The sequence below is a fragment of the Heterocephalus glaber genome, unplaced genomic scaffold (genome assembly GCF_053883595.1).
Source record: "Heterocephalus glaber isolate CG9 unplaced genomic scaffold, H.glaber_assembly_v1.0 deba00001555, whole genome shotgun sequence".
Classification (NCBI taxonomy): domain Eukaryota; kingdom Metazoa; phylum Chordata; class Mammalia; order Rodentia; family Bathyergidae; genus Heterocephalus; species Heterocephalus glaber.
Genome location: NW_028258346.1, coordinates 2621013 through 2646323, shown reverse-complemented (window position 1 = coordinate 2646323; position 25311 = coordinate 2621013). Strand labels below are relative to the sequence as shown.

The window sequence follows — 25311 nt, the reverse complement described above, 5'->3', positions numbered from 1 at the left end:
TGAAAATTGCTTCAACTCTTTGGGGAGGGGGGGATGGAGAGAAAGAGGAACTGTTAAAGACGTATACCCAGCACACTTCACCTGTACAGAGAGCCGGTTCAGACAAAATAATTGGGAAAGTTCAGACCAGTTTTCTTGTTTTACTTCATGCTCTGCCCTTTTTGTTCATACAACATGTATTTTTTATTTATTTATTTGATATAAGTTTGGCACTACTAACAACATAAAACAAAACCTCACTCACGATGTAGTTTTATACTTAACTCAGCTTTTATACAGAGAAAAATATTTTTAAATGTGTCAAAAACAAGTGATCTATATTTTTTTAAAACAGCTATAGCATTTCTAATTTGTATACTACATTTCAAGATATTCACTAGTTTTAGAAAAGCAGATAGTATTCTGCTGAAATCCTCAGCTGTTTCCCCATAAATTTCTAAGGAAAAACCATGAGAAATCCATTTCTTTGTAGACTATTCCTGATGTTCACATTTGAGTTTCAAATCAAACCTGAACCTTTTGGAGTTCAAGTTTGTTTGCTCTCAGTGATACATGGTTTTCCTAGAGAAAAGGCCTTAAAAAGCTTATTAAAACACTCAAAAGGTTTCTTGGACCTTGAATCCCTGTTGCAAAACAACATTTTGATGAGTTAAGTGTAAATAAGTCTGAAGCATATGATTAAATTTCCATTAAAAATGCACATGGGTTTAAAACCTATGAAGAAAACGTTTGGGCCAAAATAAGCTTTATGCTTTGCTGACCCTGTGGCACTTGAAAAGTGGTTGGGAGCATACAAACCATCACTGAGCTTGCAATCGGTGCATGGATACACCTTTTCAAGTTCCTAATGCAATGTCTTCATCTCTAGTGCATCATTCATCATCCCAGAGTTCTGCCACAGAAACAAGTGCCAGTGTGGCCTTCATTTGACCATCTGGTATGCTCCCCTTAGCCTGCACCCTGGAGTCTGGGCCCCCAACCACTCCTGAGGGTGCTCTGCCGGAGCTCTCATAGATTTGGCTACTCCCAGCTACTCAGAAAACGGAGAAGCATACATGGTGAGCACGGAATGGGGATGGGTCCCTCAGGCCTGCACCCAGGAAGTATCCTGGGAGACCCTTCCCACTATAAAAAAAAAAAAAAAAAAAAAAGAATTGGGTTTTCTATGCATTGATTGAAGTGGCAATTTTTGTCATTTGTCCCTCTTTACTACACTCTCACCCAAACTCCCCCTTTGGTTTGCTTCAGCAAATATTGTCAGTGAATCAAAGAAGCACTATAAAACCATAGATGGCATTTTCAAACTATACATGGAAAGCAAGCAAGGAGCATGCTCATTTTCAGAAGGAATACAGTCCTGCATTATGGAAAGATCCTTCAAAGGAGTTTCCAAAGGGCAATGTTAGTATCAGTGGGTGCTCTGAAAATTCCAAGTATAGAGCTGGAAGCAGTCTTGCAGGATTATCATCTCTCATCTGTCCTCACTTTACAGATGAGGAAACTGAGACCTACAGAACCTGAAGAGACTCACAAACATTACACAGTTGGTAGCTGGTCTCCTAAGCCTGAGCCTACTGCTGTATTTATGGAGCCAGGCTTGCTGTTTGTCTCTACCCTCTAGCCCTTCAATAGCTTATCTGTTTAAGGGTCACACAATAGGAATTTGAACTGGATGGGAGAATCATCTAGCTAAATGATTGTATAGTTAGCTTGTAACCATTTGCAGCAAGGAGATAAGCAAAAGAGAAGGTAGCAATTCATATGGAGATGTTCTTTGTCTTGGGAAGGAAGACACAATATGACGCGTTTGCCACAGCAGCAATCTCTTTCAAAATTAAATCTAATGTCACAGAGATTGATATTGAAGAGTGGATGGATGGCACCCAGGACCTGAACCATGCTGGGTATCACTAAAGAATGACATTGGCAGTAGAAAAAGCACATTTGGGCTTTTAAAATAATAATCTATGTATGCATGTATTTTCACACATACATTAAAAGGGCACTGAATGCCTCAGGAAGTGACAAAAGAGAAGCTATTCCTCTCTTTCCTGCTCTGTGAAGCTCTCTGGAGTTCTCCAGTTCTCTGGAGTGAAAATAGAGGCTGTGACCCAAAGTGCCTATGTGGAAATCCAACGCCATCTCAGACCCTTTCAAGGTCTCTTCGATGGTGGACTTGCAAGTCAGCTCCTTCGATTAATGGCATTTGCCCCTCCAGGAAACTACTACCAAATTGGCTCTAAATTCAGGCAGAATAAGTCACTACCTTTTTTAAAGGCTCTAGAAAAATCCACGCATCAAAAATACCTCTTTATCCCTGAAGTAATGGCTAGAATGCTACTCTTAGAGCCCATTCCCATTATCCACGGCTACATAGCACACTATCCCAATTACTAGTGGCTTAAAAAACCAGTCATGTTTTATCACTCCCAATTCTGGTTGAGCTGGGCAAGTCTTCTAATCCGCACGATGCTGGCAGAAGCTGTGGTCATCTGGGTCCCAAGTGAACAGAACCATCAATGTCAGATGGCTACCAGTTCAGGTCACTTTTCAATCAGAGAACCCACACATGGCCTCTCCACTTGGCTGGGACTTTTCAGTGCCAGGAAACTGTGTTCTGAGAAGAGGCATCTCACAAGTGAATGTTCCAAGGAGGAGGTCAGAGAAGCGGGCAATTCTGTGACAGGCTGTCCTAGAGAAGACAACTTCTACTGTACTCTGTACGTGGCCACTGACCCAACACAGACTCAAAAGGATGGAGAAATAAACCCCACTGCTCAGTGGGCAGAATGACAACAAATGTGTGGCCATCTTTAATCCACCACAGGGCATCCTTCCTTTATTTTTTTCTGTATTATTGTCACATGTATAAAAGTAGATAGCCATAGTGGGGATGACATTAGCTCTGCCTAAAACCATCACTGCAGCTCAGTGTAGACACAGCTTGGCTCCTTTCCTGAGTAGTTCTATAGGAAGAAGGATATGTCAAAAGCACATATCCTTCACCCCTTTCCACATTCCCATCTTTTGCCACATAATTTCCCAATGCACCTCACTCTGACACTGGGCTTATCCACATGATTTCCCTCAGCCAATAAGATATTAGCAAATGTGATACAAGACAATTTGAAAAGCACCTCAAAATATTAGAGCTCACTCTCCCTTGTACACCTCTGCCAACAATGTAAGAATTCCTGGCTCACCTTACAGGAGGTATGAGACACAGCACAAGCCAAGTTGTCCCAGCTGAGGCTACCTCAGATCACTGACCAGCCAACTTCCCCCAAAGGTGAGAATTCTGTGCCAAAATCAGCCTCCAGCCAATCCCCAATTAATCCAAGAAAGAGCAATAAATGCCAAATATGCCATGGAGGTTGTATAGTTTTTTATTACTCGGCATTAGTGTGGCAATAGGTAGCCAGCAGAGGTAGAATGCTGGGGCTGGGGATGTCTGAGAATGGTCAAGGTTGTTGTCAAAAAAGTGAAAGGAAACAGAAATCAAACTTGACATATTTTCTAGTGTTTGCCCAAGCCCAACCCTGACTCTTTCTATGAACACTTACTAAATATCCAATTTACTGAACTATAGGTATTTCACAGAAGTGATTCATTTGCAGCAGGGAACCATTTGGCCCTAAGAGAATGGGGCTTACAAACAGCTTGTGATAACAACAGGAAAGTGCAAAGAAAGAGCTTCGTTTGGTTTTGCTGGAATCAGGCACATCCATGGGCACTTGGGGCTGAATACAGCTCAGCAGAGCCCAGAGCAAATGACAAATGGGTCCACTGAGTGCTTGTACACCAGGGGGGACCGTGGCCTTTGGCTATGGTTCATTAATGAGACTGAGGTCTCTCCTTGAAAACCTGGGCAGCAGCTTTGAGAGTCTTTCTAGGGATTTAATCCTGAGTTTAACAGGCAGATGTAAAGGTTCCTTTTGTCTACGTTTGGGTGTTTTGCAAGGTTTTAACCATTGAGCTTATTTATTTTCTTTGCCATAAATTATAAGCATAATGTGTGTGCACATAATATATGTGTTTAAGTATATAACTATATACACATCTGTGTGTCTGAATATATATCTATCTCAATCCATGGGAGTATACTAGGGTAAGTCCTATAGGAGCTATAATAAATAATGGGAAATGCATGGAGCCCTTAAAAAATGGTAATAATCCATGATTCACATTGTCTGTGACAGCCGCACAGAAATTATAACCTCCTTGCAGGTGCGGTTTTACAGATATTGCTATCTTTTCTTCCCAGCAAACAGCCTCTGTTATCACGATGACTGTAAATTGTCTTATTATGGAACACACTGCTCTGAGCTTATGCAATCCAGTTTTAACAAGAGGTTCTTAGCAGTGAATAGCTTTTTTCCATTGCAGATATACCTCAAAATGTGTGACACTAATGTAATGTATGAGCAAAACTACAGCTAACTATAAATTTAGGAACAATAAAATAAATTGAATTCCCAAGGTAATATTAAATAATTCCCTTTTAGCCCTCTTTCTTTCATTTAAAATCTATAATTCAATAAAATATGCACACAGTCACACAAATGAACAAATGGTTATGTAACCAATAAGAGGAGAGATTCCCACTTAGTTTCTCAGCCATGACAGATGTGTCTTATTTGATACATGGTGCTCAAGGTCATAAACTTGAACACAAAAATGAATATAAAGAAACTAAGGACATAAATTATTAACATAACACATACTTATATGCTTTTTTTAAACATCTAATTAACATTTATTGTAGAAAGCACAAGTATATACACAATTCTGATGGTTGGATCCATATACTTTGCTTAGTGCTCTTTATTTGCACTATTTAGATGACAGCAACCAAAACATTTTTAAGAGCAAAAAAACATTTGGGGGAGTCCACAAGTGGACAAATTTAGTCAGGTATTCAGTTTCCCTGAGCTTTGAATGTTCAAGGAGGGAAGAGAGCTGGGAAAGGGAGGATGGACCAATTGTTAAGATCTCACCAGATTTACACAGCTTTGAGTTGTCCTTATGAAATATACTGCCCTCTAGGCAGACAGGTAGCAGGAATGGAAGCCTGTATCAAGAAATTGATGGAGGGGCAGGGATTTAGCTCAGTGGTTCTGCCACCTGCCTGACAAGTGCAAGGTCCTGAGTTCGATCCCCGGTACCAGGGGGGGAAAAAAAAAAAGAAAGAAACTGATAGAAACATATTGGTAGTTTTCACAAGACAATTATCCATTTCTAGTATCCACCCCTTCCCTGGTACTAAGGACTGAATCCTGTGGCTTTACACTAAGCTACATCTACAGCCCCTTATTAGTTTTTTTTTTTTAAGACAATATCTCAAAAAGTCACTAAAGAGTCAGGGATGCAGTTCAGTGGCGCCTCGCCTCCCTGGCAAGCTCAAGGTCCTGAGTTTGATCCCTGGCACTGGAAAAAAAAAAAAAAGAGTCACTAAAGCTGGGCTCAAACTTGCAATCCTCTTGCCCCAGCTTCCCAGAGTGCTAGGATTACAGGTATGTGCCACCATGTTCAGCTCCAATACTATTTTTTGTACTTATAACCTCAAAAGTCTTTGGGACAATCTTTTATACAAAAATATAAAAGATTATTCAAAAAATCAGATCATTTCCAAACAAAAGTTTAGATTAAACAACCATCTATGCTCTGCGACTGATACTTAAGGAAAGAGTAGGGTACAGTGGCTCACACCTGTAATCTCAGGTACTTGGGAAGCTGCAACAGGAGGATGGCAAGCTCAGGTCCCACCTGGGCAATTTAGGGAGACCCTCTTTCAAAGGCAGGGTATATAGATCAGTGTGAAGGCCCTGGCTTCAATCCCCAGTTCCATGAATTAATTAATTAATTAATTAACAAACCAAAAACACTGTGTGTGTCCAAAGGAGGAATATAGCAGATTCTCCCCTCCATGTAGGGACATTTATTCCCATCCTTACTCTCAAATTCGATTCTGAAATTTATTTTCTGCCTGGATGTAAGGAAAACCTCCTTCCCTCATCACCTTCTCTGTTCTCTCTCCTGGTACATTCTGGGTAACAACTAGGTTTTTTTATTTAGAAATATCACAACAGTAGGGTCATGTCAAAGAAAATGAATAAGTTACTACCAACTTCAGGCCTGGTGCTAAGTGAGTTACATCATCATCTCACCTAAGTCTCTCCAACACCACTCCCAGGTTTGGGCTAACACCATGTGATGGGCTAGGGAGCCTCATAGATCAGGGAATGCATTTCTTTGTCTAGATGTGGAGGTGACTTGACCAATATCAACCAGCCAGGAAGTGGCAGGGCTCAGAATAAAATGCCCTGGCCACCAGATTTCTTTTACAAGGTCACCCACAGAACACTCTGCAAAGGTAGGAATGGACCAGTGCTTGTGGAACAGGAAATGCCACTAGCCATTGTTCTCTGGGAAGAGTAGAATGATCTCCTGATCTTCAAACTCTCCTCTCTTCCCGTCTTCTCTTGCCGCCCCCATCCCACCACCCAACATCATGGGAATCTCCTGAGCTGCCTTCCATATTCCCATGTGAGGCCAGCCCCCATCTCTGCCACCCACTGCAGAAGGGGGCTCCATTTTCCTGTCTTACCTGAACATGCCACATGTGTACTCGGTGCCATCCTGCTATTGGTAAAGTGTTTCCAAGTTTTGCCAAGTTGTTTTTGGATAAACCTGAAAGACATTTTGCCCTAAGCTTTTTCCCATAATTTTAAACCTACATGTATTTTATGAGAAATTTAATCCGTATGTTTCTGATTAATTTGTAAGAGCCATTTGATGTCCAAGGGCTTTTTAAGTTTTTATAAGCATTTTAAAGACTTTCACTTAGACATGTCTTGCCAACAGAAAATGAACTTAGATCCCCTATAGTTCAAGTTCAGTCCCAACCTGAACAATGATGAGACTGTATGCCTAAACTATTTGCGTGCTGCTCTCGTCAGATCATCTACAGCTGCCCCAGGTGTAACTAACTCGTCACTTCTTCACTGAAGGCTCCAGTGAGATGGTGCTTATCACAAAAATGGGATGATGGCTAAGTTTCATTGCCAAACACATTTCTCAGGCTTTAACCTACGTCTACACCCAGCTACCAGAGAGATTCTTACAGCAGAGTTGGATGGTTGATCTAGTAAGGCATTAAAATCAATCCCAATAGAAAGGTAACAATTTTCTCCTTATCAGGTAGAATTATTTGTGTTCTGACAATCTAGCTTCTCCTCACAGCTCAGTAATTTACAATTTACTAGCTATGTGGCCCTGGATAAGTCACTTACCGTCTTTGCACGCCCATCCCCTTAACTGTAAAATATAAACTGTGATTTCTGACCATTTTAAGGATTCAAGATATAACATCTGTCAAATGATTGAAATATAGTAGACCAGTGGTTTCTAAGTTTCTTCTGTAGACAGGATGATGGTGAGGAGATAAATAGGAAGGAACAGATAGAATAGGATAAGACATATAAAAATCATTTGTGAAGTGTATTTAAAATGCAAATTCCGGGCCAGAGATTTAGCTCAGTGGTTTCGCTGCCTGCTACGCAAGCACTAGGAGCCGAGTTTGATCCCTGGTAACAAATAAAAATAAAATAAAATAAAATGCAAATTCCTGGACTTTACTTCAAAAGGCTACTTATAGATCTAGAGTGAGGCCCGATAATCTGAGCTTTTTTCAGGTAATACAGGTGACCTAAGAACCATACTTTAAGAAACAATAACTTATGGTAATAATATGAGAGGAGATAGAAAAAAAATGTAGTAAAATTTGTAAAGAGATGATAATAATGAGAATGAGAAGAAGCTGCCAAATTAAACAAAGGAAGATTATGAAACACTTCAGGAAAAAATAATGCAATACAGTTTCCAGACACCTGTTTAATTATTTGTAGTTCTCTAAGGAGAAACATAAATTCATGGATGTATTCTAGGTAATATTCAAAATGAGTCCAATCAGTTATATATTGTTGATAGTGGTATAAATTGTCATAGCCATTATGGAAAACAAAATGGAGATTCTTGAATAAATTAAAATAGAACCAGAGTATGACCCAGCAACTCCACTTCTGGTTTATGCCCAAAGAAAATAAAATCACCACCTCGTAAAGATACCTGTGCCTCACAATCACTGCAGCATTATTCATGAAAACCAAGATATGGAAACAACATAAGAATCTGTCTACTGATGAATGGATAAAGAAATTGTGGTACATAAATAATATACTGTATATACAAACATATGAGGTATATACCTATATATGTATTTATAGATAAATAAAACTGTATATTTATATATAAATACTACATATAATGGGATATTATTCAGCCTTACATAAGAAGAATATCCCACCATTTGCAACAATGTGGATGAACCTGGAGAATGAATTAAATAGAAAGAAAAATACTATGTGAATTTAAAATAAAGAAGTCCCATTTGTAACACTGGTCAAAGGCTTCTGTTCTTACAGTTTCCTTTTTGGTCCCCTATGTTGTTGCTTCATATCAGTCACTTTAGACAACTGCTTTTTCTACTTTGGGGAGTGGGGGTACCGAGAATCAAACTCAGGACCTTGCTCTTGTGAGGCAGGTGAGACGCCACTGAGCTAAATCCCTGGCCCGACAGCTGCTTCCTCTGATTGAGTTCTAGCTTGGCTAAAGGGGAAACAGTCAGCTTTTGCCTAAAAAGAATCAAGAATATTCAAAGAAAACAGGAAAAATTAGTTCTCCCCTAATGTAAAACTACTGGACCACTGAATAAAATTCTGATAATCAGACACTGATTATACATGGTATATATGATAATATATGGTATCCATGTTCTGTCCCAGATGGGAGAAAGTGACTAAGACAGAGGTGAACGACTCCTGCTGAGTCATGCGGCTGTTGCGTTTGGGGCTGAACTTAAATTCTTGTAAATGTGTTCAACAAGGTCTGAAATGCAAGAATTAAAGGCCATCTTTTAAAACTTGAGGAACTTAAGTACAGGAAAAATAAGAGGAAGTACTATCTCACAAAATAAAGGTTAGATTAGATTTGTGGTACTCATTACAAGAAAAGGAAATATAAATTAAGTCCTAAAGGATTTGAAAAAATTTATAAACGACCAAGCCAGAAATAGTAATGAATAAAATTAAAGTCGTAAGTAAGCCTTAAGATTTACATCAAGTCTTCCTTCTGTGGGAAGAATTCTAAGCAGAGTAGAGATCGAGGCCTGCATGAAGGCTGTCCAAGCAGACTGCTGGCCCTAAAGTAGCCAAAGAGTCACTATATTCAGAAAGATTAAGTAAAAAAATGTATTAAGGATCATGGGTTTTTTTCATTCCCACTCAGCTCTATATAATACAAATAAATCAGGCTGTTACAAGAATCCTAAAGTTTTAAAAGGAAGGTCTTCTTTTCATGCCCCAAATTGTTGCCATCCATATCTTTAACTGGTTCTGCCTATACAGCAAATTGGCACCAAAGAACCATCCCGTTTGGAAGGATTTGCTCTGGTGGCTATGCTTGTGTGGTCATTCCCTGCCATGTGGCCTGCATAGCCAAGACAATGTCTACTTACTTGGGATCTACTCATAAGCCCCACATGCCTTCATGTGTTAACTAGATGGGCAGGTTGGGAGATTTCATTAAGAATGGTGAGGAAAAGGAGTAATGGAAAAATGGAGGGGGCATTTCAAATCTAGCAGTCAGCTGTACAAAAATTCTAAGCATGGGCCGGGGATTTAGCTCAGTGGTTTCACCGCCTGCCTTGCAAGTGCAAGGAACCGAGTTCGATCTCCAGTACCAAAAAAAAAAAATTCTAAGCACATAAGAGTAAAAGATCAAGATGAGATCAGAAGAGTCTCCAAGAAACTCGGTATGTGGTTTAGGACAATCACAAAAGCAGATGTTAGCAGGTAGATTAGATGGAAAGGGAATGGGGTCAGTCTCTGGATATTAGCTGCCTCTATCTGTTTTAGTATGTTAGGGCCGTCAGAACAAAATACCATGGAGTGCATTACTTAAACAACAGAAATTTATTTTTCCTACAATTCTGGAGGCCAAGATCAGATTTTTCTTGGTTTCTCTTCTGGTCTCTCTACTTAGCTTACATATAGCCAACTTCTCACAATGCCCTCATATGGCCTTTTCTCTGAGTGTTTGCATCCCTGGTGTCCTCCTCTTCTTATAAGGGCACTAATCCTACTGGATTAGGGCCTCACCCTAACAACCTCACTTAATCTTAAATACCTCCTTAAAGACCCTTTCTCCAGATATAGTCACATTGACTATCAGAGGTTCAACATATGACATTTAGGGAGGCACAATTCAGTCCTAACAGCCTCTAAAAACAAAAACATTTTGGCACCTACCTAAGTCGTAAGTGCACAATAGAAGAACAAATCAGGGGACAATGCAAAAGAGACTGTGCCCACTTATTTCTCCCTCTCTCTCTTCTTATACTAGTGTCACTTTTTTGTAATGCAAAAATGTTGCACAGGAGAAGAGTCAGGACTGGAAAACTCAAGTGAAACATTCACCATTAGACTTGCAGAGAAAGGACCCAATCCTATCCACTTCATTACCCTTTTTTTGTTTTGCTTTTTTTTTTTTTTTTGTACCAGGGATCAAACTCAGGACCTTGTGCTTGCGAGGCAGATGCAGTGCCACTGAGCTAAATCTCTGGCCCCCTCATCATCTTTTTTTTATAATTATGAAATGAAATAGATAAATCATAAATTATATATAACATTTAAGAAAATTGATATGCTATTTTAGATATAATATCATGTAGACATAAAAGTAAAGTAATTTATAATAAAATACATTGTATTTCAACATGTAAATACTGGACAAGACTAACAGACATAATAAAATAGTCTGATGCATGCACTCACTTGTACTGAATGTTTGCATTTGAGAAAAATATATCAGAAGCCATTTTGTATGAGAAAAGGAAAATGAATCGCTTCTCGACCTTTTGGCTAAAATCAAGTGTAGTATGAGAAAAGGAAAATGAAAGAAGAGTGTTGGTACACCCTGAAATTTATTACAATACACACCAACCTCTGGCAACTTCAGATCTGGAGGCAATAAAGAAAAGGGAGGATCCTGCCTGGAAGAACAAAATTTTAAAGAAGTGGCTGGAAAATGAAGTGAGTTTTGCAGTTTGCAGCAATTCTACATGTTGCAAGACATCTTGCATCCTTGAGCTCTGCCCATTATACACTAATGCTTCACAATAATTGCCCCCACAAATTGCCAAAATGCTCCCCCAGTGAAAACCACTGACCTGAAAATGTTCTCCTAGAAACAGGCTGCCCTCCTGAATCTTGAATTTCCACTCAACCATCATGGAAATTGGGTTCACTGGCAAGATTTCTGAATTGTCTTTTTTTTCTTTTTGGAGGGATGAGGGCTGTTATGACTAAGTCTACATAACAAATACAAATTGAAAAGCTAGTGATAATACATCAGCTGCTACATAATCATCCATGAAACTGAAACATTCATGTAAATAGTCCCATCCTTCCACTAAATTGTAAATAAAGATTCTGCCAAAAAAAAATTCAGAGTTTGCATTTTCTGCTTAAATAAGTAGGTAATTGCAAATCTTTTCTATCACGAGATACTTTTCAACTTGGACCTTTTATGCTAAGATTCTAGGAAATTTAGAACACTGGAATCAATTCTCATGTGGGAAAAATCTTAGCATGGGAAAGGAAACAAATATATTCAGCTTCTATTATGTGGATCACTTTATGCATATGATCTCATTTAAACCTTTCTATAACCCACAATGTGGACAATATCATTTTTAACATCTTACAAAAGAAGAAGCTGAGGTTCAGTAAGGTAAGTCATTTGGCTATGTCAAAGAGCCAGTTTCTGGTAGAGCCAAGTTCTAGGTTCCTACCTACTCCAGAGCCAAGGTTAACACCACCACACTGCCACCAAAAAATCAGAAAGGAAAGCTTTTTTTTATAACTCATCATATGTCATCTCCAGACTTACATTTTTTTACAAATATGATCCTCATAACCCAGACAGGGTAGATATTGTCATTGTCACACTACAGATGAGCAAACAATACCAGAGAGGTGAGCATTTATCAGGGTCACACAGCAAAAGTATGTCTAAAGTGAGATTTAAAAGCACGTCACGAATGTTTTACTGTATCATTGCGTTAGTTGGAATTCTCCAGGGAAACAGAGACAACAGAGCATATACAGGTATAGAAAAGAGAGGACTAATTATGGGAATTGGCTCAGACAATTATGGGGAATAAGAAGTCCCGCAATATATACCATCTGAAAGCTAGAGAACCAAGAAAGTCAATAACGTAATTCTACTAAAGCCAAACACATGTATGCTTATGACCCACTATTTCCACTGCTGGGTAGATCTCCAGCAAAAATGAGTGTTTTTGAATAATAAAAGACTTATGTAAGAATGTCACTATCAGCTTTATTGTAGTACCTCAACGCAAGAAACAACCAGAATGATCACGAATACTAAAATATAACATGGCGATGATAAAAAACTATAAACACTCAACAACACAGATGACTATCACAGATATAATGTGTTTCCCTATCATATATCACTCATCCACTCCAGATCTATAGATGCTTCAGGCCGTCTTTCCTGTGAGGAAAGACGCCAACAGCCAAGAATCAAACTTTATCTCCTACTCCAGCTCTGGGAGGCCCTTGCTGCTACCCAGGGAACTATCTCACAACATGCCCTCACAAAACCTACCCTGTCCTCACTTTAATTGTCACATAATTCATACCATATATAAACTGAATTAAATACAAACATGTGTCCTTTATCTTGCAATACTTCTTTTATCATGTTGTCCTTCCAACTAACACCCCAGAGCTCAGGAGTCTGCACACAATGAATTCTCCGTAGCTGCTTGGGCAACTTTAATTGGGAGGTGTGGGAAGAACTAGTGAAATGCTGCAGGATGTTAACAACTACCTGCTAGACCAACTGGAAAAGAAGGATGTAGAGAGTTTAATAAACGAACTACAGTTTGGTAACTATTACTAATGCTTGCCTAACCAACTCAAGAGTAAAGAAAATATTCCTTTTGCTAAATTACAAGAGCAAAAACTATTATGATAATTATCCCATAGCAAATGCCAGAAATAAGTGGCTATCTTGACTTAATTTTATAGACACTTTCCAAAGTCTATACCCCTAGCATTGCGAAAAAGGGAGAGGGGGTATTAATATTGCTCAGATTTTACTAATCCATGAACCCCTGGGAAGAAAGCCCTAAATTTATCCTATAATGGCACCTAGCCATTTTTTCTGTGGACATAAAAGAAATTCAATTTCTCTGGATACTGCTACCAGTGAGCTCCAGGGACTGGTAAACTCCTAAAGGAAAACCATAAAACAACTATAATCCAGAGAAAACAAAATCCAGCTAGTTAAACTATCACCAATAAGAAACATAAACAGGAACCATTTTCAACTGCTTGGAATCAAAAGCTCAATTTTAAAAAGCTTCAAAACAAGAGTTTACTGTTTCCCGGACATCTGCAGTTGAAACAACAAGAAACAGTTCTGGAAACTGCTGTGGTTTACTTCATACTGAGTGATTTCCAGGTGCAGAGGGAAATACTAGGGCAGGACAAAAAAATGAAATGAGTATGAACCAAAAGTTTTTCACAGCCACATTTATAAGTACCTTTCTCCAGGCTGGTTACTGTCTCTTTACATGTAAGTATAGCATGTGGCATTCAGTATTGTTTATTTGAAAACAGCCTTGTCCTAGAAACAGTTTCATGCAGATTTTCCTCTAACAATCTCCACACTTACAGATTTCTAGCCCAGAGATTCCCTAGGAGAGGAACCTGGCTTAATATAATTTGTCATTGTCCTCATGTCGGGAGCAACAGGCAGGTTAAGAGCTTTTCAGATGGTGAGAGCCATAGCCTTAAAAGCAGAACTGCCAACCAGCTGTGTATGCACCTCAGACTGTGGAATAAGCAATAAAAAGAAAAAAGCAAGAAGAGAATTGCCAACTTCTTGCAACATGGAGCCAGAACTGTAAGAGCCAAGCTGGTCATTTTTCCACCCAGCCAGCCCCAAGGTTGGCGTCTGACACCAGTGTGGAGAATGACATCAGAGAGGCTCCAGTCACCTGCCTGCCTGACAGAGTGGCTCGAGAAATGCCATGGAGGCCAGCAAAGATGGTAGGATGAGAAGGGGGAACTGGTGTCCATCAAAGAACCCCTGCTTTTTGTTAGACTACTCTTTTGACCAACCGAATAGACTTGGGGTTAGATGTATTAGCTAGAGTTCCTAATTTGCCAGCAAGATAAACTGACTTTGGCTGGTGTTGTGGGCTAAAAGTTCATCTGCATACCCTTCCCAAAAAATTCAACTTTTGGAAATTCAATTTAGGAAACCCTAAACTCCAATATGGATGTACCTGTTGTAAGGAAGTAATTAGAATTAAATGATGTTATGGGGGGCTCCATCTGATAGGATTCATATCCTTATAAGAAGAGGCAACAGAAAGCTCTCCTTTCCCCCTCTTACCTTTCCCTCTCCTCCTCCTATGGGCACAGAGGTTTCCTTTGGCTACATGAGACCAAAGTGGCCATCCACAAGCTGGGAAGTGAGCCCATGCCAGAAACCAATCCCTGCTAGAACCTTAATCTTTGACTTCCCAGCCTCAAACCTGTGAAAAAAAAACAAATTTCTGTTGTTTAAGACATAATCTGTGGTATTTTGTTATGAAAGCCTGTGCAGACTAATACAGCTGGCCAACTCCAGACACTTACTTATGGCTTTGCCTCAAAAGAAAATCAGGATATTTCTAGGGAGGCAAATGGATTTTGGCTTGTGCAAACATTTTAAACATTCACTACACTAAATATCATTCCAAATGCCTGGTGGGCTCATTGTTCCCCTAGTATGCACATCTCATGTACACGGGGTGGGTTTCTGTGACTACTAATTCATGAAAAGTGAATCCAAAGAACAACTGCCCATAGGTAGAGATACAGGGTCAGACTTTGCCTCTGAGCTGCACTCTCATACAACACCTGTGTCTACAACTAACTTCCAATGTCAAGACTACATGATACTTCGAGGTCCTTGATTAACAGTAAAACTAAAACAAAATGTAGTTTACGACATCCTGTCGTGCACTCACAGATTCCATCATGTCTAAATGCCATCTGACTGTCCAATGACATTTAATGGACAATTGCTATGAATTATTTTTTGCAGAATTGAATCCATGCTAGCTTCTTCTTCAAAACAGCCTGTAAAATCAAAAATCAACAGAGAAAAAGTAGTAACAGTTTAGTTCTCACCCTCTATGACCTTGAAAAACAATAAAAACTACAAACTACTTAAATATAAAACAACCAGAAAGTAAATAAGCAACGTATGAACAAGTAGGAAACTAGTATAAAGTTTATACTATAAACTAATCACATCAGAGCCAATACAGATGAAAAAGCCCTGAATGAAGGTCTTGAATCCACCTCTTGAAGTCAAGTGGGCAATGATTCTCCTGGCCTTAATTTCCTCCGCAGCTCAGTAGGCCTGGCTGAAATGGCCTGTGAGGGGACTTGCGGCTCAGAGAGGATGTCATTCTATGCCTTCTAGTGAGTGCAGTAAACAGAGGGTATGGAACTAGTCAGGGAAGATTTCTCAAAAGGGGGACATTTTCAACCTATTCTCAGACTCACCATGAATTCCATTACACTAATTCAATAAAGGGTGCACCTGGAGGCAAAGTCCAATCATCATCCTTCTATTCAGGGCTTACCTTATTTGACGCCTCTAACACCCCTGCTCAGCTTGACCTACCTTCCTTTCCTCTCCTCCTTGGCACTCCCAAATCTCCCCTCTCCCGGTCTTTTTGTTCTCTGGCCTCTCCTTTTTGCCCCTTCTTCCTAATGCTAATGACCTCTCCTTGGCTTTTCTCTTGCACTTCCAAGTTCTGATTATTTCGTTTACCTTGTGTCTTCAAACACCAACTACATAATCCTTCACCTTTATCTCTAATGGAGGTTCCTTCTCCAAGTTCCAGATCCATATGTCAGTGACTTGCTAGATAACATGTTCCCAAATGCTGCAATTGTATTGGGTTCAAAACTGAACCCACTGGATCCCAAACCACACCTTGCCCTTCCCAAAATTCAATGCCTAGTTCAGATGCAACAACCTTCTCTAGCACCTGGAAGTCATCAAAACTTCTCTCCCTCACACAATTGGTCTTCAAATCCTGTCACTTCACCTTCAACATATTTCACAAGTTCAGCCCCTCTTTTTCATTCCCAGTGCAATATCTCAGCATTGAGCACTCAACCTCTTTCCTGATCACTCTACCTTCCTACCTACCCATTCTAAATACACCTGAGTAATAGTTGTAACATGACACTCAGTCATGACTCCCTCACACCAGCTCAATCTTCTTCCTAAGTTGTCACACAGATGGGATAAAATCCAAACTGCTTTGAATGGCAAAATCTATGTGTAGTACACATGACTTAACAGACCATTGCTCCTGTCCCCACCAGAACCTCCATCACCCTGAGCTGTGTTGTAGTGCTTGACAGCATGCATTTTATCTTTATATAGCTGGTCCTTAACAAATGCCTGAATACAGGGGCACAAGAAACCACCAAGTACCTACAGGAGTGGATAAACAAATACACAAATGCTCTTCAACTTATAATGTGCTTATGTTGTGGTAACCCTATCATATATCAAAAACACTATAAGTTGAGAATACATTTAATACCCTGAGAAACCCATTGTAAAGTCAAAAAATCATGTTAAAATTAGAAAATGAAGAAAAGGTATACTTACATAAACTCAAACTATCTTACCATAAGATACTTACTCACAAAGAGTAAAGTAGTAACTTTATAGTGGAGAATCCTGGCAGAATTTACCTTTACCATGTGAGCAAAGTTAACATCATTGGTAATCAGTAATGAGGCAAAGTGACATCAAGTACTTCCTGCTATAATGTACTGAGAAGGTAATAGCATTGTGTTTATGACATTCTTGCCAAAAATGTACTTTAATGGAATTATGAGGAAAGATCAGACAAATCAAAATTGTGGGATAATCTACAAAATAAGTGGATATTCCTCTCCAATATTGTCAAGATCATAGAAGACATAATCTAAGGAGCTGTTCTAGATTAAAGATACTAAGGTGATACAACTGCTATGGCTTGCATATGGACTATCACCCAAAGGGTCACACATGGTCCCCAGTGTGGCATTGTAAAGATGGTAGAACCTTTAAAAGGTGGAGCCTAGTGAGAGACAATTAGAATGTGAGGCACCACCTTCCTGAAGGGATTATTGCTGATCTGGAAAAGTGAATTCGTTCCTGTGAAAGTGGGAGATAATAAAAGAAAAACCCTTGCCTCTCCCTGGTCTCCTGCTTCCTGTTTCACAATATGATCTCTTCCTCATCCTCAAGTGCTCCTGCCATTATGCCATCAGCCATGTTGTAATGTAGCCAGAGGGCTCTCACCAGTATCTGAACAGATGGGACTACCAGCCTCCAAAACTTTGAATTAAATAAACTTCCTCCCTTTACAAAGTATCCAGTGTCAGTTATTCTGTTATAGCAACACGAAAGCCAAATAAACAATAATTAAATGCACTATATGTTTCCAAATTGGATACTAGACCAGAAAAAGGACATTAGTAGGGCAGTTTGTGAAATCTAGATAAGGCATATAGATTAAACAATGGTATTATATCCATTTTCTGCTTTTGATTATTATACTGTAGTTATACAAAATACTGTGTCAATATTTTGAGAATTTGAAAATATGTAGAACTTTTTGTTTTTGTAAAGAACTCCTTTAAAAAGAGAGATGATTTAGAACACACACAGTAAGTCTGGGTGAAAGGATGGAAGGGAAGGAAAGGGGAAGAAGGGGAAGAACTGGGGAAATGAAGGAGGGAAGATATTCCCGTGACTTTTAGAGTCATATCTTGAGGAGTTAGTGAGCAAATTGCTCATATGAGAAGCTTTGGCTTGTTCCTCAAAGGTTCACGTGTTGGAGGCCTTCAAAGAACTCCTTTGCCTGTAATCCCAGAACGCTAGGAGGCTGGGGATGAATTGCAAGTTTGAGCCCAGCCTGGGCAACTTAGCAACTTAGCAAGCGCTGTCTAAAGATTTAAAAGACTAAATAAATAAATGGCTGGGGATGTAGGTCAATATGAAAACCCTGGGTTCAATCTCTAGTATTGTAATCAATCAATTAATAATTTTTTACTATCCTAATGAAGGAACTCTCTTCTCTGTTCATGGGAATTTGACAGAGTATGAACTCCCATCCTTTTCCAGCCACAACTGGATATTAAACCTGTACGTGCCAATAATCACTTGATTTGCATGTTCAAAATTATTAGAACCATTCTAAGAGATTTCCCCAATGAGATAATGTCTTAGTTACTTTTCTCATTGCTGAGACAAAATACCTAACACCCAATGTTAATGGAGGAAAGGCTTATTGTAGTTCACAGTTTATAGAGGTTTCAGCTCACAGTTGGCTAGCTCAGGGCAGAGTGGCATGGCAGAGGGGTGTCACAGAGGAGAAACAGTTCGTGACGGGCAGAAGGCAGCAAAGCAGCAAAGTAGCAAAGAAGCAAGTAGCAAGCCACAACAGCAGCTCTGTCCCTTATATTCTATCCAGGCTGCATGCCCTTACAGTGGGCTTTCCCATTATCTACACTCAGAACTATACCAAACCAATCAGTGGACTAATTTAATAATCACACACAGCCTTAATCCCAGCATCACACACTTTAGATCCAGCCACCCCTGAAAAGTCCTACCTATGACTGCATGAGGCTTTGGGAGAACACCTAGACATAGTCATAACAGACAATTAATTTGATAAACCATCTGACTATTGTCTCTTCAATGCTAGTATTTTCTCGTTACCTAGAGATATCATTGACTTAACATTAGTAACATAGGAGTGTTAAGCCTAATACTGACTCCCCCTCTGTGAGCAGCAGCAGCCAGCTTTTATGAGGTTGGGAAAGCCCTCATTAGCCTCTTAAGGAGATCAGGCCTTTGCTCTTGGCCTTGTGAGTTTCCTATTCTTCAGTTCAGAGGCTGATTGGCCAATCCAGGATCTTTCAGGGCAGGCTTTATTTCCAGCATTCTTCCACTATGTGTCATTTGCCCATACAAACTCATTTCAATCAAAAGACTTGGGAGGCTAAGGCTGGAAGATCACAAGTTCAAAACCAGCTTGAGCAATTTAGTGACCCTTTGTCTAAAAATAAAAAAGACTTCAGAAATTCCCTATGCTATAGTGAAGCATTTGTTGGCTAGGATGGCTTCTAGCAGATGGCAAAATACAGAGAAAACAGATTTTGATTCCTTCTTTGAAGATCCATAAACTTCCCAGATATTGGCAGAAAGAGCCCAAGAATCTCTCATAATCCCACACAGTATTAATTGAGAGAGAATATTTGGACCTTTGCTACTGCTAATTGTATAAATTTAAGAAGTTCTAAACAAAGTTTGAAGCCATAACTCCTTTTTGCCAGCTATACATGTGTGCACATGCATACACACACACACACACACACACACCCTTTGCACTTTCCATTGCCTCTCTGACTTCCATTAAAATTTGGGTACAAGTTCTTTTTTTTTTTTTTTTGAGGCAGGGTCTCACTATGTAGCCCAGGCAGGCCTTGAACTCGTGGTAATCCTCCTGCCTCCACCTCACAAGTGCTGGGATTACAGGAATGCACCACCATGCCTGGCCTTGGGTACAAATTCTAAAACAGTAAACATTATAGGAATGGGGAGAAATGGTAATGCTAGCATAATATTAAGAATCAGGAGCCCATAAGCCTTGCTTTTTATTATTATATACTATATTCACATTTCATAAGTTTGAAAAAAGTTGAATATTTAGCTTATCAGTATTGGAAATCTTTCTTACCTTGGATATAGGGAATAATTTGCAATGATTCAGGAAGTAAGTGAGGATATTCAGGGACTCTGAAATGTGACTATAAATGAAGAATAGCTTTTCTGACTCCTCTGCTATCATTCAATGGGCCAGGGATACAAACATTCACTCTGGAGTGTTTTGGGGGCTAAATCTTCAATGAACTCCACCTGCCACAGCCAAATTTCTCAGACACCACAAACCCACAGCAGATATTCCTAAGAGGTAAGTGGTTCTTCATGCCTGGACTAGCACTGATGGTTCAGTCTGTCTACAATTTGAAAAATACATGGGCAAATACACAGATGATTCTTCTTCCAGAAAATATACTTAGAGTGGAATATGCTTCCAGCATTCTAACTAACCTAGTATGTTTAGAATCTTTTCAACCTATCTAAAGTAAAGAGATGAAGTTGTTTATATTGCTAAAAAACATCAACACCTAAACTTTTTCATGTTTAAAGTCTCAACCAAATCATAAATACCTCTAAGTCTCTCTGCGTCATATATATATATTTATATTTATATTTATATTTATATATCTGTTACTATAACAATATTAGAAGCCGAGTAACTTTATAAAGAAAAGAGACTTTTGGGCTGGGGATTTAGCTCAGTGGTGCCAGCGCCTGCCTAGCAAGTGCAAGGTCCTGAGTTCAATCCCCAGTACCATAAAAAAGAAGAAGAAGAAAAAGAAAAGAGACTGTTCAGCTCACAGTTTGGGATGCTGACAGTCCAACATCAGGCAGCTCCACTGGTCCAGTCTCTGGTGAGGACCTAAGAGTGGATGGCATCATGATGGGAATGCATGTTGGAGCAAGAGATCATAAGATAGGAAACCAAAAAGCAATTCAGGGGTCAGGCAGAAGCATTCAGAACGCACTCTTTTTTTTCTATTGTTTGTTTGTATATTAATACATGTTTATAGTAAATAATGACTACATTCTCCATGGGATGACAGCTCACCTCTTGCCCTTCCAAGGGCATGATGCCCATCACCTGAGGCCTCCCACAAAGTTCCACCTCTTTAAGACCCACCACCTCTCTCACAACACACCTCGGACCAGGCCTCCAACACAGGAGCCCTTGGGGAACAAGCCACATTTAAACCATAGCACCAGACCTATTGAGCATGCTCTAAATCACCTCCCTTCTGGGAAGACTCTAATTTCATAATTCAAATAGAAGCTAGTAGGTGGTCAAATCTCAACGGAGCCTTCTACCCCTGTGAATCATGGTAACAGCCATTATTATAATGTTGTCGCAGACGTGGACAGAAAATCATCCAGCTTCTGCCTATTTCTTTTCACATAGTTCTTAATGAATTCCTACAACTTCTCAGGAGTACTTTAGAGGTCCTACAAAAAACTATTTACCAAGAAATAAAAAAGAAACTAAATAACCATACCATTCCTTTGCCTTTATTAGAGTTCCTCCTAAGTCTCTTGTTTTCTCTTCTTTCTTTTTTTATTTTTTTAAGTACTTGGCTTAATAAAAACTAGGAAAACAACTTGTAGTCCATCTTTCTGATTTTACAGATTAGTAACTTGGGATACAGACAAAGCAAAGGAACAATGGCAATCAGACAGTTCCTCAGGATCTATACTGCAAGACTGGGATACGAGTAAAACTCTAAACATTATAACTACATTTTGTTAGAGCTGAGGTCATAGATTCATAGACTTTCACGATCTTGGGTCGGTTGTGTGTACAAAGACCTTCTGAGGTTCCTGTCATTGCTCCCTCTCCAAACAACTCCCAAGAAGCAGCCTGATGCTGTTGACAGCTATGGAAGACTTACAGCTCTGGCATTCTGTATAACATGTCCATCAAGTCCTTGTCTGTAGCTGGGAAAAGTTGAAAATTTCCCTGAAGCCTATCCATGGGCAATGGAAAAAAAGTAAAAGAAAAAAAGAACATAAAGAAATATTTTTAAATGAAAACAGAAATTTCTCAAAGCTATAGTCACACTGAAAACAATCAGATCTCAGGGTAGTGGCATTTGCCTATAATTCTAGATAGAGTCCTGCCCAGGCAACTTAGTGAGACCTTATCTCAAAAAGAAAAGAAACAAATAAAATCTAGATGATATGTAATTCATAGGAACATGTGCACGCGCGCGCGTGTGTGTGTGTGTGTGTGTGTGTGTGTGTGTGTGTGTGTGGTGACTCTAGAAAGCCATGGGAAGGGGAAACTGCCAGCTAGATAGGTACAGGAAACTAATCATAAACCTATTTGAACATTTTGATATGTATCACATGAGTATATTCCCTGGTTCAAAAATAATTTTGTTTTAAATTTAAAAGCCTCAAAAAATAAACAAAATAAATTTTAAAGCCTCAGCTTCAAATTCTGCCTTGGATTTTTGCTTTCATATCTGTTTTTTAAAACCTGTAATTTGTTTGCTGTTTATTCTCCCTAGGCACCTCAATTTCTATTCCTTGAAAAAAGAACTATTTTTCCCCTCTTCATCTGATTTTATAATAAACTTGCTGCTGGCTTTAAGTTCAAATGCCCAGCATCCAATAAAACATCCCAGTCAGCGGAGAAGATAGCTGCTTCCTGTCATTATAAAACACTTGGCTTTCATGTTGCTGGCTCCCCTACATCCCCTAATCTAAGGCTGCCAGACCTTCCTTCAGTGCCCTATTCAAATGCATCATAGTCACAATGGTCACATCTGAACCATTTTTCCAGGGACAGTCATTGGAGTTCCGTACTTCCCAGCCTTGTTAAAGCCAGTCAGAATATATCCTACATTCTTCATGCTAAAAATTTCTTCTTTAGCTAATCATATCAAAAGAACAACTGAGATTTTAAATTTATAATCAATCTCCTAGAAAGTATTATTGTGGCTAAAATCCACTGTAGTTAAAATAGGTGTATTATAGTCCATACTTTGTCTCCTAATAAGTTTTTATGGATGGGAGATCAGGGAAGTGTTGGGAATCTCACCCTGCAGTGCCCCCTACTGGTCATTTTAAGAAGAGGCTAAGAATAGCAATGACTTTTAGTTGGTGCTGTAGGAATAATGCAAGTGGTAGTGTTTTATTTTGTGTTGTTTCCACATATCTTTCAAACTGAGTATCATTTTTATACATCTGCCATCCTGGTTATAAAACTTACAGAGAATGTCTAGGAGTCACATTGGTGACAACACAATGTCAACAGAAGGAAAAAGTCCTTCGAACTACAGAGGGCATTAGAAGAGGACCCCTCTAAGGAGAGAAGCAGAGTACCTGGAATCTTCTTAAAAACTCCCCTGCCTCATCCCCAGCCTAGACAGCCTGGCTACAACAGGACAGAACATGAGGTTCATCTGCCAAAAATTCTATGCTGAAATTCTAATGTTAGATTTTTTATCCCCTCATGAATTTTCCTTCTTGTTCAACATGCAAATAGCAATGGGAAGGTTAACAGCATTGGCTTTGCATTTACTTTAATGTGAGCTCCTTCAACCAGACTGGTTTTGACTAACACCTAACAGAAAATACCTTGATTAGGGGGCCGGGGATTTAGCTCAGTGGTTCTGGCGCCTGCCTCGCAAGCACAAGAACCCAAGTTCGATCCCCAGTACCAAAAAAAAAAAAAAAGAAAGAAAGAAAGAAAAAGAAAAAAAAAGAAAAAAACCTTGATTTGTGGTTAGTTGACTTTAAGAATTAAGACTTCTCCAGCCAGCAGAAAGTGAGGACCTCAGCCTCCTGGAGCAGGGCTCCGTCCCGCCTATGCCCTGCCCCCCAGTGACCAGTTTAACCCCACCCCACACCCCACCACCACCCATCTCTGGCCTCCTGGCTGTGCGGGTACCTGCTTCCACACTACAGAGGCACAGGGGGTCATAAAGGCCATTGTCCTGAGCTCCAGAAGATAGAGCAGAAGTAACAACAGAAAGAGGGCCTCTCTCAGGCTCCTTGATGAAAACTGAAGCCCATTGGAAAAGTGAAGACAATCTCTCCAATAAAGGCACATCAGACCACCATACTTGGTAAGTTGGAGGGACCATCACCTCCCACTGGAACCTGGACTATCTTCAGGGGAAGGGCAGCTGGAACCTGCAGTAGAACCTTGCAGAGCTCAACCCTACAGGAGGGCAGGGAGCTCAACTTGGGACTTGCAGTCAGAAATCTGCCTGAATCTCATGGGTCTGCTACTGGCTTGCTGAGACTCATTGACTTGTATCTGCACACTGCTGCCCACCTTGTCTATTGTGACAGCAGAGACATACCCTAAAGGAGGCCCTTCATTTGCATTTTTTGTTATTTTCAAAATTATTTTTTGCTCTTATTTTTAATTTTTTCTACTCTTTTCAAATTTTTCTTTTTTCTTCTTTCTCCTCCCTCTCCCTCTCCCTCTCCCTCTCCCTCTCCCTCTCCCTCTCCCTCTCCCTCTCCCTCTCCCTCTCCCTCTCCCTCTCCCTCTCCCTCTCCCTCTCCCTCTCCCTCTCCCTCTCCCTCTCCCTCTCCCTCTCCCTCTCCCTCTCCCTCTCCCTCTCCCTCTCCCTCTCCCTCTCCCTCTCCCTCTCCCTCTCCCTCTCCCTCTCCCTCTCCCTCTCCCTCTCCCTCTCCCTCTCCCTCTCCCTCTCCCTCTCTCTCATATTCTCTCACTGTCACACATTGCTCTTCATCTCCTTTTTGTTCCTGTTCTGGCCCTAATTCTGATTTCTTATTTTTTTTTCTCTTTTTCCTTCTCTTGATTGTCATTAATTTTAAAGGAAAATAAATACAGTTTCTAGCCTCCCTAATGCTGTTAGGTTGTTCTGTTCTCTTTTTTCTTCTTTCATTCTATCTTTTCCTCTTGTCGTCAACAGTTTCTAAGAGTTTGCATGATCTTTCTGTGTCCTCTGGCCCCACTGCTAACCTTTCCCTATCCTCTACCTATCTATCCCTCCCTCCCCAACTCCTTCTAACTCCCCATCCCAAAGGATAAAGTTGCTATAATGAAGAGTTTATTCATTATAAACATATGTTGGTCTGGTCCTTGATTTTGATTAAATTCATACAGTAAAGTTGATAGATTAATAACTACCACAAATTGTCATTTTCTAAACTGTGCTTGATGTTATGGTATTGCTGATTGTATCACATGGGCTAAGGTTCTGTAATTGATCTAATCAGTTTTCCTTCCCAGTATAATGAAAATGAGACAGCCTCAGAGTCATTAGAGACTCAAAACCTAAAGACCAGATATATCTGGAAGACATCTCTGAGAAGCAATCATTTCATAAGGGTTCTAAATACAAGAAATAAAGATACTTCCAATAAGCAATTTTGAAGTATCAACCCAGGAATTAAACCAAGGACAGTACCAAAAACAAAAATGAGAAGACATTT

The 25311-nt window shown here is 39.7% G+C and overlaps 1 long non-coding RNA gene across 3 annotated transcripts; it reads right to left on the bottom strand.

The window, feature by feature from the left end:
- Positions 1-23734, bottom strand: LOC147824063 (uncharacterized). 3 transcript variants are annotated; one of them, XR_015442836.1, is made up of 5 exons: positions 21783-23734; positions 14557-16665; positions 11288-11428; positions 6608-6690; positions 1-5427 (listed from the first exon to the last, which is right to left on the bottom strand). It is a non-coding gene; the product is annotated as an uncharacterized LOC147824063 (long non-coding RNA). The 3 variants fall into 3 exon arrangements; XR_015442837.1 differs by lacking the exon at positions 21783-23734 and having other exon boundaries at positions 14557-14698; positions 15176-20463; XR_015442835.1 differs by lacking the exon at positions 21783-23734 and having other exon boundaries at positions 14557-20463.
- Positions 23735-25311: the final 1577 nt, after the last annotated feature.